Genomic DNA, 13,093 nt, shown 5'->3' with positions numbered 1-13,093 from the left:
TTGCAACTCTATACACTCCATTTGGAAATTCCCAAGTAATGCATTATGTCAACTGAAAACTGGGTTGCAAATATACAAAAAATATAGTAGGTTTTTCGGCAATCTTAAAACCTGTTCTCACGTTCCTTTATCAAAACAGAATGTGTGGCTACATGGTTGTGCTGTTGTTTTTTGTTGTTGTTGTTTTTTACTATTCACAAGACATTGTTTAGCCCATGAGTCAAAATGCACACAATAATTTGCTGTAATTTGAGTCAGCACTGCACTCTGCTCTCCCTGTGCCCTGGCTGTGACTCAGACACTATTAATTGCACACCTACATTTGGCTGTTCCTAAGTGATGAGTGCACTCCTGGGGCAGCACGACAGCAGCAGCAGGAAGCTGGGGCAGTGGCCATGCTGCAGTTCCAGCTGTGTCAGGCTGTGTGCAGACTGCAGGTTGGACGTGCATGAATTACACTGAAGTAATGAGCTCGGCTGTTGTGGTAAGTAATATAAGTTTATGGAGAAGATAATTGACCAAGAGATAACTTAGTATGCAGATAGAGTTAACTGCAGCTGGGGCATAACTTGATGTAATTTTCTGTCTTTTCATGCTGCTATTTCTAGCTCCAACACATGAAGAAGCATTTGTAAAGTTACTATTATTGGTTAGAAAAAATAACTCTCATTGGTGGTTCACAGGAGCAGGCAAAAATTGCTAAAAAGCAAAGAGGATAATCTGTTTAAATCTATAACACTTAATATAACACCATTTCCCACTGCATGTGTGTTAACAAGCTCTTTGCAGAGGACAAAGGGTCTCTTTCGCAATAGATTTCAAAATTTCTTTTAGTTCAAAGTGAGAGGGAAAATGGAATATTTTAAAGTTATTCACGAAAGAATATTCTCCTTTGAAAATACACTATGTGCTTTAGACACTGGAGTTAAATTCTTTATGACTGCATTCTATTATAACATAATGTAAATTTAAAAATTGAATCAAGGACAGAAGATGTTAATTTCCAAATGCCAACACTGAACAGTGTAACAGAATTGTTTCTAGTTCTTATTGTCAAGGGATGGATAGTTTTTTAATTGAGGTTATGTTAGTGTGAGCTCTTCGAGAATCCAGTTCACTTCTTCAGAATTAGTTTGATTTCAATGGAGAGTTGTTTCTAAAGCATAATGATTCTTCTGCTGTGTCAGATTGCCTATTTATCACTTTCTTTCAGAAAAAAAGAGTCAGCTCTTCTAGGATTATAAGCACAATGTGAAAAGAAGATAGTTTACTTTCACTTTACTTATCCAAGACCCTAATTAATATTCAGTGTTTTTCATATGGTTGGAGAAATGAGTACCAAAGTTGAAAGGAGTTGTAGATGTTTTTCTGCAGTATTCTGATTTATACCCATTGGTCATATCCATGTATTTCTTTTCAGTTAGATTCAGGGCAATATCCACAGCCCTTGTCAGAGCAGCTTTTGTACCTGATGCTTGCTATGGAAGGTGCTAGGATAAGCTACAGTGCTGCATAAATGAGGACCAACTGAGGGAAGTAGGGAGGAGGAGGATAAAGAGAGAGCTGATTTCTCTCTGACACTAAATGAAAGAAGATTGCAGTGAGAAGGGTGCTGATGTCTTTTTGCAGGTGATGAGTGATAGGAAACAAGGGAATAGCCTCAGTTTGCTCCAGCGATTGTTGAGATTGAATGTTAGGATGATGTTTTTCACAGAGAGAGTAAACAGCCTTTGGAAAGTGCTGCTAAGAGAGGTTCTGGAGTCCCAGTCTTTGGAGGTACTTCAGAGATATGTGGGTGTAGCACAATGAGACATGAGTTAGATAGGATTCAGTAGGTTAGGTTGATGGTTGGACTTGATGATCTTGATTGTTTTTTCCAGTCTAGATTATTCTATGATTTTATGATCTTAGGACATTCTAGTTTTCTACTGTGAACTTCCTTTGGACCCTTGAGAGAAATTGAGAAGCTTTATTTCTGCTTTGTTTGCTTGTTTGTTTGACTGCAGAAACTTCAGTAATAGCTGAGTCCTGGGGCATTACAATTTTTAAGTGTTTTTAGCATATTGTTCAGGCATGGATGAGCTAGTTTGTATCTAGATCTGTGTTAAGTGCTAAAGCTTTCATTCTTACTTGGAATAAAGAGTGAATTTAAATGTCTGTTTCCAATAAACCTATACTTTCAGTTCTTCTTAGTGGGGACAGAGGTGATCAGAAGAATGCCATTGCATATATTTGGCATCTAAGTACTGTTTCATTACTTTTTATTTTATCCAACGTGTACTTAAAATGTCCATTCAAATGACAGTGTCATGCATTTTAATGAATGTCAAATGCAGCTTTTTCTAACATATTTCATATTCAAGACAGTAGCACTGGGGTTCTGAAGTCTATTTAAATACAATTTCATTCAAGGTGAAACACAGAAAATTGCATTTAAATCTGTTTTAATAGAAAAATATACTAGTTTGAATTTGTATTCAGTTGCAAGGATGTGAAATGTTTATGAAACTTCAGTGAGCTCATGCAGGATTTTGTCAGTGGAAGTATTAATGCCCATGAGAGCAGAAACAGAACATTAATATTCAGACTGGTTCTTTAACTGAGGGTTTTGGAGATGAAAACATGCACTTAACTAAACACTTTAGTGACTATGGATTCTAAAATACGACATCAGCTGAAATCTCTAGCGTTTTTATATTTTGAGTATTTACATTCTGACATCATGTCATTGACAACCACTTCATAAGCTCTTTGCCAAATTTAAAGATTTTTAAAATGTCAAAGGCTCTTTTTATTAGCAATGAAGAAGTTTCAAAAGAAATGAGCTTTACAGATGCAATCAACTCTTTCCAAAATCATTGCTAATTGGAAGAATTTTTCCCTGGTTTATGTCAGAGACATTCTTGTGAGATAAGTTTAAAAAGGGGACTTACAAATCATTCAGACAGTGTCTAATATTTCCTAACTTATGTCTTAAAAAAACTTAGTGGTTAAACTTTGAGAATATAGTAGAATTAATTTTGCTGCTACGACAAGGAGAAATAAAATTTGAAGTCAATATTCAAAGAAATATCATAGCTTACAGTCAACAAAGAAAAGAAAATGAAGCTTAACTGATAATGTCAAGCTAGCTCTTGCATTTCATGAGGTTTTGTTTTTGTTTTTTTTTTCCTACATAAAATTTGAAGAAAACATGGATAAATTGAAGGGCATATGCACCCTGAAACTTTGTAATTCTGCTTAAAGAAGTGCTACTATTTTTCTTCCTTCTTCATTGTAATTTGAAAAACTATAGCAGTATAAAACTATCTATTAGGAAAAACAGATTACCTACAGTAGATTTCATAGAAAAGCATCCAGGAGGGTCTTGTCTGTCTCCAGAGGAGACTCCACAACATCTCTGGACAACTTGTTCCATTGCTCTGTCACTCTCATAGTAGAGAAGTTGAGAATGGTTGAAAAGCCTAGAGGAGCATGTAAAATTTGTTTTGAACATATATTTTAAATTAACTTTGTGAATGTGTTTCTTCTGCCTTTTCAGTTTTCACAGTTGCAGCTACTTAGTTATCTGGAAAACAAAAATAAATAGTGAACTAATTGTCCTTGATCTAAAAAATTTAGCCAGATATTCTATAAAACATCTAGTACAGAAAACTGGACTTCCTAAAAACTCTCTTACTATTTAAATCACACATTAAGTGTATATTCCTGAAATGAAATGTACTATTTGAAGATAAAATTAATTTTTGTTTTTTATTATGCAGGGATGGAAAAACTGGCTTTTGAACTTGATAAACCAGAGCAAGCTTAACTGTAACATAGGCTTGTGTGTAACAAATTTATGTCTAATGCTTATATTCTTAAATTCTACACACCAATTATAGTGTCCATCTCTCCTGGTTACAACTCAAGGATCCAAAAAGATCTTGTTTGTTTTGACATCTAAAATTTAATCCAAGTGCTATCTATGACTACGCATATCTTCTACATAAAGTGAGACAAAACCTGAGAGATTTGTTCTGACCATGGGATATGCAACATTTCAGCAATCAGAAATGAATTTCATTCCACAGTATTTCCTAGATGGATGGTTTTATTTGGTAGTGATGGCCCCCTTGCTTGCAGCACAGAGCAAGTAGATCTCTTTACTCAACTTCTATGTTGTTACTGCTAAATGAAATCAGTAAGGTAGAAGAGAACAAAAAAATAATTGTTTTACTGTGATCTTCTTTAATGCACTCTCTATTTATTTGTTTAATAGTAGTAATAATACTAATAAAATAAAGCAATGCAAATTCCATTTTAGAGGTTGACATCACATCTCCTGCACTATCAATCCAGTCTTTTTTCTTCCTCTTTCTTTTTATAATAAGATTAAAATTTCAGTTATAAGATTTTTACACCAAGATAATACACATAATTCAAAATGTGAATTCTCTGTTGAGGTTCTGTCATAAACTAAAAATCATAAATGTAGACCATAATACTTGCAGAAAACTCCATGAATATCTTGTGCAGCTTTCCTGATTGCAGGATGTTAGGTTTTGTTTGTTTGTTTGTTTGTTTTCCCCACAACTTGCTGTATGGAGCGATTGTAGATCTATTTCTGTGAGAATTTCACAGGTGATTGTATCACATGTGAAGAGCTTCACAGAATAGAGAAGAAAAAGTTTATTACTGATGGTTGCGAGATGGTAATAAAAGTGGAACAATATAGTTAAGAGAATTTGTAGTAGAGTTGCTAATGTGCATAGAAAACAACATACTTAATTTGAATGTATATACAACCTTACACTCAATGTTGCATATATTAACTTCATCATCTGTGAATTAAACTGTGAATTAAAGTCTCATGGACATTCCAAGATTGAAATTGTGAATCAGAAGGCTTCCTTTTCCAGTTATGCTACCTTTTACAATTGGTTTCTGAAGATATATATATATCCATATATTTAATGCAAAAATACTGTCTGTTTTACCAGTGTAAGATGAGATCATTTACAAGTGATTTTCTCTTCTGGATAAGCATTTCTCTTTTCAAATAAAGGCAAATATTTCATCTATTCAACAACAGTGGTAATAACAGTCATTATTTTCATTACTGTTACCATATTGTTTTAGAAGTCAGTCTTATTTCTTCCCTCTTAATTCTGTCTTCTCATCTCCTTTGTCAAGGATATAAAAAATCATTGGTTATATTGCAGATAAAGCTCTAGAATACCGTAGGTAGCTGCACTAGTGATTACAAAATTACATGCGAGTTTAATAAAACAGTAGTAAAGGGATCTAATATTTTTACATGAATACAGTAGGGTGCTGATGAATCAAGTCTGTGAAGAATTTTTTTTTTTTTTCCCCAATAAATGTTGATAGTCATCATTACCTATTCACCATTTCCTGACATAGACTATTTTCCTGGATTTTCTAAGCAGTCTAATTTAATATATATAGTCACATGCTTGCTGCTGAATCTTATTTTTACTGCTCATTTTAGCTGACTCTTCAACAGATACAGAAGTTACGGGTATTAGGGCTGTTCTGTGTCTCAACATGTAAAGAATTCGTGACATTCATACACCAAATAAGCTGTCAAAATGGGTATGTATCTTTGGCAACACTGGAGTTTGCTGGCTTGCTAAAAGGAGTTGAATTTCTTCTAACATTTTTCCTGTGGTTTTTAATCAGCCTTTACTTGTGTAAAACTCCTGTTGTTAGCTATAATGAGAACATTTGTACAAATGTAAATTCTGTAATATTACTTACTTTATTAGATATAAGTATTCAACTATAACTTTCCAGTACTTTGTCCTTAAAAAATGTAAATCACAGCATGTTTTTTCTGGTTCTCATGCTGTACCACTTTTAAAAAACATTGAGCTTATGCCTAGTAATCAAAACAAAGCAGAAAGAACAATTATTTTATTTTAGTTTGGTGAATGAATTGAAGAAGTACATGGAACTCAATAGAGATGGAACCAAGTTATTTTTAGTAATATTTTTGACAAGATGAAAAGCTACAACAGTAGCCATTTTTCAGTCAATTTGAAGTTTTTATTCAAGTCGGTATGTTAAATGTGCAAAATCTTTTAGCAGAAGAATAAAAATGAATACAGATTCATTAAGATGTGTTTAAATGCTTAAGTAAAATTGTTTTGATGTTTCCAAATCATTACTTTCTCTTCCAACACCTCTTTTAAAGATATTCATTTTTCTTTCTATCTAGCACTACTTGAAAAATTGTCTCTGATGGTTAATATCTTTTCAAACCTCCACCATAGAACCAGCTTGCCTGGTTCTATCAATGCTTTGAAATACTTTGAAATACTTAATTCTAATATGAATGAGCCTTGTAGCAGCTTCACCTGGAAATCTACATGAGATTTCCATGTTCTTACATATGCCTGAAAAAATTATTATTATTATTATTATTATTATTATTATTATTATTATTATTATTATTATTATTATTATTATTTGCTAGGTAAGTACACACTAACTAATTAGATTTTCATTTAATGGAAGATAATAGACAAAACTACCATGAATGGAAGTTAGCTACAGTACATAATTCTAAAAATGTCTCTGGAATAATCAAATCCTCTATATAAGGTTGCCTGTAGGAATGCTTAGTGTTAGAAAACGGTATTGTAACAACACAGATAGGGTTCTGAACTAAATTACTAATGTTCCTGTAAAATGTCCAGTTTCCTTCAGAAAATTTTCATAAGTGCAAGCATTGGTTCATCTCCAGTGATTGGGAATGCACTGATCTTATTTTTATAGAGACAGAAGGGGAATGTGCTTGGTGCACAGTGGTGTGCCTTGGAGACGCAGATCATGTGCACTGATAATACTTAGAAGTGACCACTAAAGTTAAACAAAAACAGGCATGAAGTCTGATGGCTTGTTTGCTTTCAATATCTGGCATATTTTGAGAAATCATACTTGTAAACAGGAAATATAAAGTATATTTTATCCTGTATGAGACCATTCTACCCTAATCCTGGAGGCTACTAATTATTTGGTATAACTTAGTGTGATTAGTCGGTCAGTACTTTGAATAATTATTTTTGTCTTCAAAAATTTCTATTAAAAATATTTGAATTATTCATTTTCTGATTTAAAATCAGAATCCTCAACTCTTTCTTTTCATTTCTCTACATATGTGTTGTCATATGTGTTTATATATATGTGTGCATATATGTGTGCAAGTTTCAGTGTGCTTCAAAAGATTCCTTCCTTCCTCAAAGCTTAGATGTCATACATACTATGAATTCAGTCTGCACACTAATTCTCACCCTCTTTTTTTTTTTTTTTTTTTTAATCTATTTAGCGTTAATTAGTTACTGCCACACACTTATGACATCTACATAGTCTGTTAACTGGGGCACTTACCTACAGAATGAGACACCTAGCTTAAACCAGTAGTGTTGGATTTAGGTTAAGCTCCCCTTTAAATAGGCAAGAGCTTTATGTATTTCTTGCACTGCAACTGAATGCCTCCATCACTGGAGTATTTGAGAAAGGATGAAAAGTGAGCATTTACTCCCTTTCCTCTGTTTCATTTTTTGAAGTGTGGTTTTCCTTTGTTGTTTCAAATACCAGGACTTTTCATTCTCTGTAATAGTCTTCTGGTTCTTATTTGGCAGAAAATACTTGACTCAGGTTCAAAGAGAATTTAAGAAATCCTCAAACTCCTAGTAAGAATTTATTCAGTCATTTCTTCTCAGTTCTTCCCACTTCTATGGTGTTTTGAGCTATGAGACACTGGTTTGTTATGATTCCAGTGAGAAAGGCACTTAGACTTCGTAAGACATCATTCTCCATGCTGTTACTGGAGCTAATGCTATAGGAAGAGAATGGCATAGGTACTTTCTCATGCCTTTCAATGCTGGCAGACTATGGCAGTTTACCACTAAAGGTGATTCTGACCCTTGAACAGCATGCTGTGCATATCTCGTCCATAGCAGAGATTCTTCTCCTGTAGTCATTAACGCTATTGTGGGATTTTCTTACCAAAAAAAAAAAAAAAAAAAAAAAAAAAAAAAAAAAAAAAAAATCATTCATCATTTCTACAAAGCAGAAACATTGTTCTCATGAGAACTTCTTGCTGCACCCCCAGAGCTGGTGAAGTACACACACCCTCACAGCTGGGACAGGTCTGCTTCATCAGGTCACACAGCACCAGTCTGGTATTGCTTAGGCTGTGTGAAAAATCTAAACTCCTCCAACCTCCTCCATTTGCCACGGAAGAGTTTTCTGGTCAGGACCAAAATCAACCATCAGGCAGCTCAGCCATACTGGCTATTAACAGCAGTCTTATTGCCAAGACATCATGGTTACAAGCTGTGAGTGCAGCTGCCCACTGCTGTATAAGAACTATTTTTCATATTAGTGATTGTCTATGATATTTATCTGCTGATTGGCTCCTTTCCTTTTTCTTGAGCCATTAGCTGGTGGCTGAAATCAATGAGCAGTCTGAAGTGACATGGGAACCTAAGTGAATTGATCCTGTCTGTGCAGGACAAAGAAAAAATAAATTCTGTCATTAGATTACATTAATTATATTCTATAAAGTAATAAATATTCTGTTTTAGCATTAGGAAAATATTTTTAGATTGTTTCTGTATGAATACTATTCATTAATAGTGTCAATGCAATAGTGAGCAACCTCATCTTTTTCTAGCTATGTAATGCTTTTCAGTATGGCTGCATGCTTTCCCCAGTGTAGGTCTTTACATTCATGTATATCTTTATCTTATGTAGCAATGAATTTGCTTTGAATTACATGAGAAGCATATTCATCCCTTAGGAGAATATCATGTAGATTCTACTGTGGTATGGATAAAGAATTAACATTCATATGTGTATTTGTAAGACTTTTGTCTTCCTTGTAGGTTTTAGAAATTAAGATATCTTTTCAGAAATACTAAAGGAAAAACAACAAAATAAAGATGGGCATAACTGAGCCATAAACTAGATGTAAATCTCACATCAGCAGTGTCATTCTTTGAGGAACGTTTTTCAGTAATATTACAATAATTCCAGGAACATGGAGTAGGACCTTCTCTGTTGAAAAATGAGGCAAGAGTCATCTTTAAATGTAATCTTTTCTTGTTTGACTCACTTTTTGGACTTTATCCCAACCCTTGATCACTGAAATGCATTTTTATATGAAGTTACAGTCCTCAGAAGCTCTTCATGTATTTTATATTTTTACTGTAAATCTCCTTGAATTACTTGACACGTGCTCCTGTTTGCCAAAGAAAATGGGCTGCCTTTTGTCTTTATGTGTATTTTCTAATCATCTTGCTAAAAACAGGTTATACTGAGCAATTTGATTGTCATTCAACTATTAGCTTCACAACTCTGCTTCAATATGCATCACCTGAGAAACACATTTGATAAAATGTGGCCCTTGCCCACTCAAAAAAAGGTAGTTAAATAAAATCTAAGTGAGATCTTGTGAATCCTAATGCAGTGAGGCTGGAATGATTACGATTATCTAGGTATCCTTCCTATAGCCTGTTTTATTTATTTGTTTGTTGGCTTGTTTTCTGTACTATAAAGATTTTGTTGTTTTGTCACCTTCCTATGAATAGATATATATAAAATGCTCTAATAATTTAATCCTTTATTTTAAAGCATTTATTGGATCACACTGAGCATGACAACAAAGCTGCTTTCTTCCCATCTTGTAAATGATCAGCAGTAGCTAATAAACCTTGTCAACTGAAGCAATCAACTTTCACTCAAACTGAGCTAAAGAACAAGGTACAGTGTATTCAGAGAAAGGCCTTATCTTGATGCATAAAAAAAAATCTATCAGGAAGTCGCAGTGCTCAAGTCACTTCTGTTTCTCATTTTATATAATTTTTCATTGGAGACTGCACGTGCTCATATACACACTCGTCCTGTCTAGACAGAGCAGCTCATTTTGGGGAAACAGGCTTTTAAACACGTAACTGTCAGTGTAATGCTGTAAGGTAAAACCTTGGGTATCCCTGGAGGCTTCTCTTGTGGATGCTTCACTTCTCCAATGGAAGTATTTTGTTTACATCTTCTCAAACCCATCTCTCTATTTTGAAGATTACCAGGCTGACAATATGACATAGTACATTAATTTAAACTTCTGTTTGCTGGAGAAACTATCAATGTACATGCTTATAATGGTAAAAAGGGGGAAAGAAGATAACATTTCTGGATACTTATCCCCAGAAAATGTGATTAATTTTGTTTTGTTTTGTTTTTCTGAAATGAGTTTAGCACTGAGATTACTTTTTAAAATATGATCCTAGGAAAGTGATGAATTATAATTTAGGCATTTATTACTGTGGTATAATGCATGGACACAGTTATTAAGAACATTCACAACACAGTAGTTTCAGGAGAATAATAATCAATATTTTTGCCATCAGATTCTGTGAGTGCTGTTAAGATTACAAAACATTTTTTTTCTTTTTCTTTTTCAGATTTGGCACTTATATGTTTCTTGACACCACTGAAGACTGGAATAGAAAGTGTTTTCACATTATTTAAATTCTGACCTTTAAGAGGAGAGAAGGATAAATATACAATATTGTGACTTACTTATTAAACATCATCTGATTGTTCCTAAAAGTGTATGCTCAGAAGATTCAACTGAAGTTTTTTAGTAAAATAACATTAAAAATGCAATTACAGGATTAAGGCAGTTTCTAAGAGTGTGTAGGAATAAAAGGTATAATATAATTAATCTTTCATGACTCTGATGGAAGACTCACTTCCAAAATAATTGCTCAGTGAGTAATTCAGTGCTTAGAATAAACGATGGAAAAGAACATCAGTGCAGTAAGTGAAACAAAGTAATCAAAGGAAAGCATTCCCAAATATTTACACTTGCTGATATGATGTGCTTAATTGACTGTATTTCAGTTCTCCAGATACCAGACAGAGGCAGAAATAACAGAAGAAAAGGTTGTTTTCTTAAGCTCTTGTTACACATCAGGAGGGAAATATTCTTACACTTCGTGTAGTACTTTGTCAGAACAAGATCTATTTGTAAAGTGGGAAATGAATTAAATCCCTGGAAATTCATTCAGAGTGACTGGTGCACTGTTTCTTTGAAATGCTAGGACAAAGAACAAAATGTCATGCTGTAGGTGCTGGCTAGTCTGGGGGATGTGGAAGCTCAAGCTACATTATCACAGAAATGTGAAAACTTGCAGGGAAATATTTTCTTCTGTTACCTTTGTTATAGTCGGTAGGAATTCCCATGTTAAAATTACATTAGTTATTTTCCAAGTTCTCATGTTATTTATGAATATTTTACACCTCAAAACAAAGATAAAATAATAATAAAAATAATTAGAAACAAAACAAAACAAACAAACAAACAAACAAAAACCACAAAAATTCCAGTAAGATCTAAGATCCAGGTTTCAACGGTGGGTTTTGGGCAGTTAAGGAACACTGGTGTCTTCTACCATGAATAGAGAGGCAGTGCCTTTATACAGTGACCTGGATCCAGTTGCCTTGAATGTATTTAAGTGACAGTAGGTACATAAAAATTCTGGGACGTGATAATGACATTTTCCCATCATCGTTGTTCCAAGAGAAAATAAGTATAAAACCTTGTGTATTGAAGTTTAGTGACAGTAAACGTAACCCTTTCTGGCAACACTACCATACGAAGAACGGAGTACCTGAACGTTAAAAGATGAATGAATGCTCAGTTATTTTGAATACAAGAGTAAAATATGATACTCAGAGGGCAAAAATTTTTGCAGTTGCCCAGATCTTCCGGTTTAAGTAGACAGCTGTTTTAATGGGTAGTTGCTGCTAAATAAAATCACTCTTTCTGAAAAAAAACAACTAACTCACATTCTATCATCTCTCCATTAGACTTCAGATCCGAACATTTAACCAAAGTTCTTGGAATTTGCAGATAATCTGAGCTCTTTCAGATACAAAAGCCTTGCAGTGGGCCCATTGTCAGTGAAATTAGACATTTCAAACTGTTCAATGAGGGTGCTTGCTTAAAGTTACATGGTTTCTGAAGAACAGCAACTTGAGGGAGAGATACAATTTACAATGTAATGGACTCGGGGTGCTTTTAGTTTTTAGCTCCACTCTGTGCTTCCGTGTGAGTTAATGCCTACTTAAATTTGTTTCACATTTGTAAAAGAGGGTAATGGTCTTCCAATTTATTATTATTATTATTAATATCATTAATTTTTTTTTCTTTCAGATTTTTCTTCTGAAGACAAGGATAATTGAACTTACCATTGTGTATTTTTGCAGAGCATGAATATAGAAAAACAAAGAATATTGGCTCTCAAGCCTCTGAGCAAATGTGAGAAGACTGAGTAAATATCAGGTGGAAACTCTGGAACCTTTCCATGTGCGTTGTCGTCTCCGGAGGAAACACCACCATCAGCTTCTATACAGCCTTTCTGCATGCTGCTCTGCAAATGCAAGTCAGTTCACACTGCCACTCCTCTTATCAAACCGTAATTAATTAAGAAATACATTAGCTAGCAGGTCATGATTTTTTGTCTTATTTGTGCACACAAGAGTAGTTGTACTGAAAGAACTTAATATACTGTATTAAAACCAGCATCATAATATCAGATTCTCATTCTTTAGGTGATGTCTTTTACTTCATTTTCTTTCTCATATTTTATACCTTTGATGACTGTTTACTTGTTACTTAGATGATTTTTTTTTTTTCCCCCATCTTTTGTTACTATCTGGTTCTTCTTTCCTTCTCTTCCTCCTTTTCTTTTTTTTCTCAAGTCTTCCCTGAATAAAATGAATGTCTGTTTTTTGGTGTCTCTATTAGATTTATAAGCCTCAGCTTAAATGTCAGATAATCACTTTATCTTCTCTGTAATAATGTTTCTCATCTGGAGCACTTTCACCCACAGCCTGAAATTACTAATCATTAAAAACATCCAGCTTGTTTAAACATTGCATTTATTATCTTTTATGTACAGCAAAAAAATAGACCTAAGAAATCCTAAGCTAGATGATGCAATAGAGAGCAAGAAGCAAAAGAATATTATACTGTGAAAAGAACACACTGCAAACAATAAAATAAATAAAATGCATT

The 13,093-nt window shown here is 33.8% G+C and overlaps 1 long non-coding RNA gene across 3 annotated transcripts; it reads left to right on the top strand.

The window, feature by feature from the left end:
- Positions 1-334: 334 nt before the first annotated feature.
- On the top strand, positions 335-12,806 carry LOC107309550 (uncharacterized). 3 transcript variants are annotated; one of them, XR_001553223.3, is made up of 3 exons: positions 335-484; positions 9,646-9,774; positions 10,473-11,076. It is a non-coding gene; the product is annotated as an uncharacterized LOC107309550 (long non-coding RNA). The 3 variants fall into 3 exon arrangements; XR_001553224.3 differs by lacking the exon at positions 335-484 and adding an exon at positions 5,493-5,598; XR_014942809.1 differs by lacking the exon at positions 335-484 and having other exon boundaries at positions 7,310-9,774; positions 10,473-12,806.
- Positions 12,807-13,093: the final 287 nt, after the last annotated feature.

This window comes from Coturnix japonica, chromosome 2 (assembly GCF_054131305.1).
Source record: "Coturnix japonica strain WE chromosome 2, WE-NBRP24, whole genome shotgun sequence".
NCBI classification, from domain to species: domain Eukaryota; kingdom Metazoa; phylum Chordata; class Aves; order Galliformes; family Phasianidae; genus Coturnix; species Coturnix japonica.
This window is presented reverse-complemented; position numbering and strand designations above follow the sequence as displayed.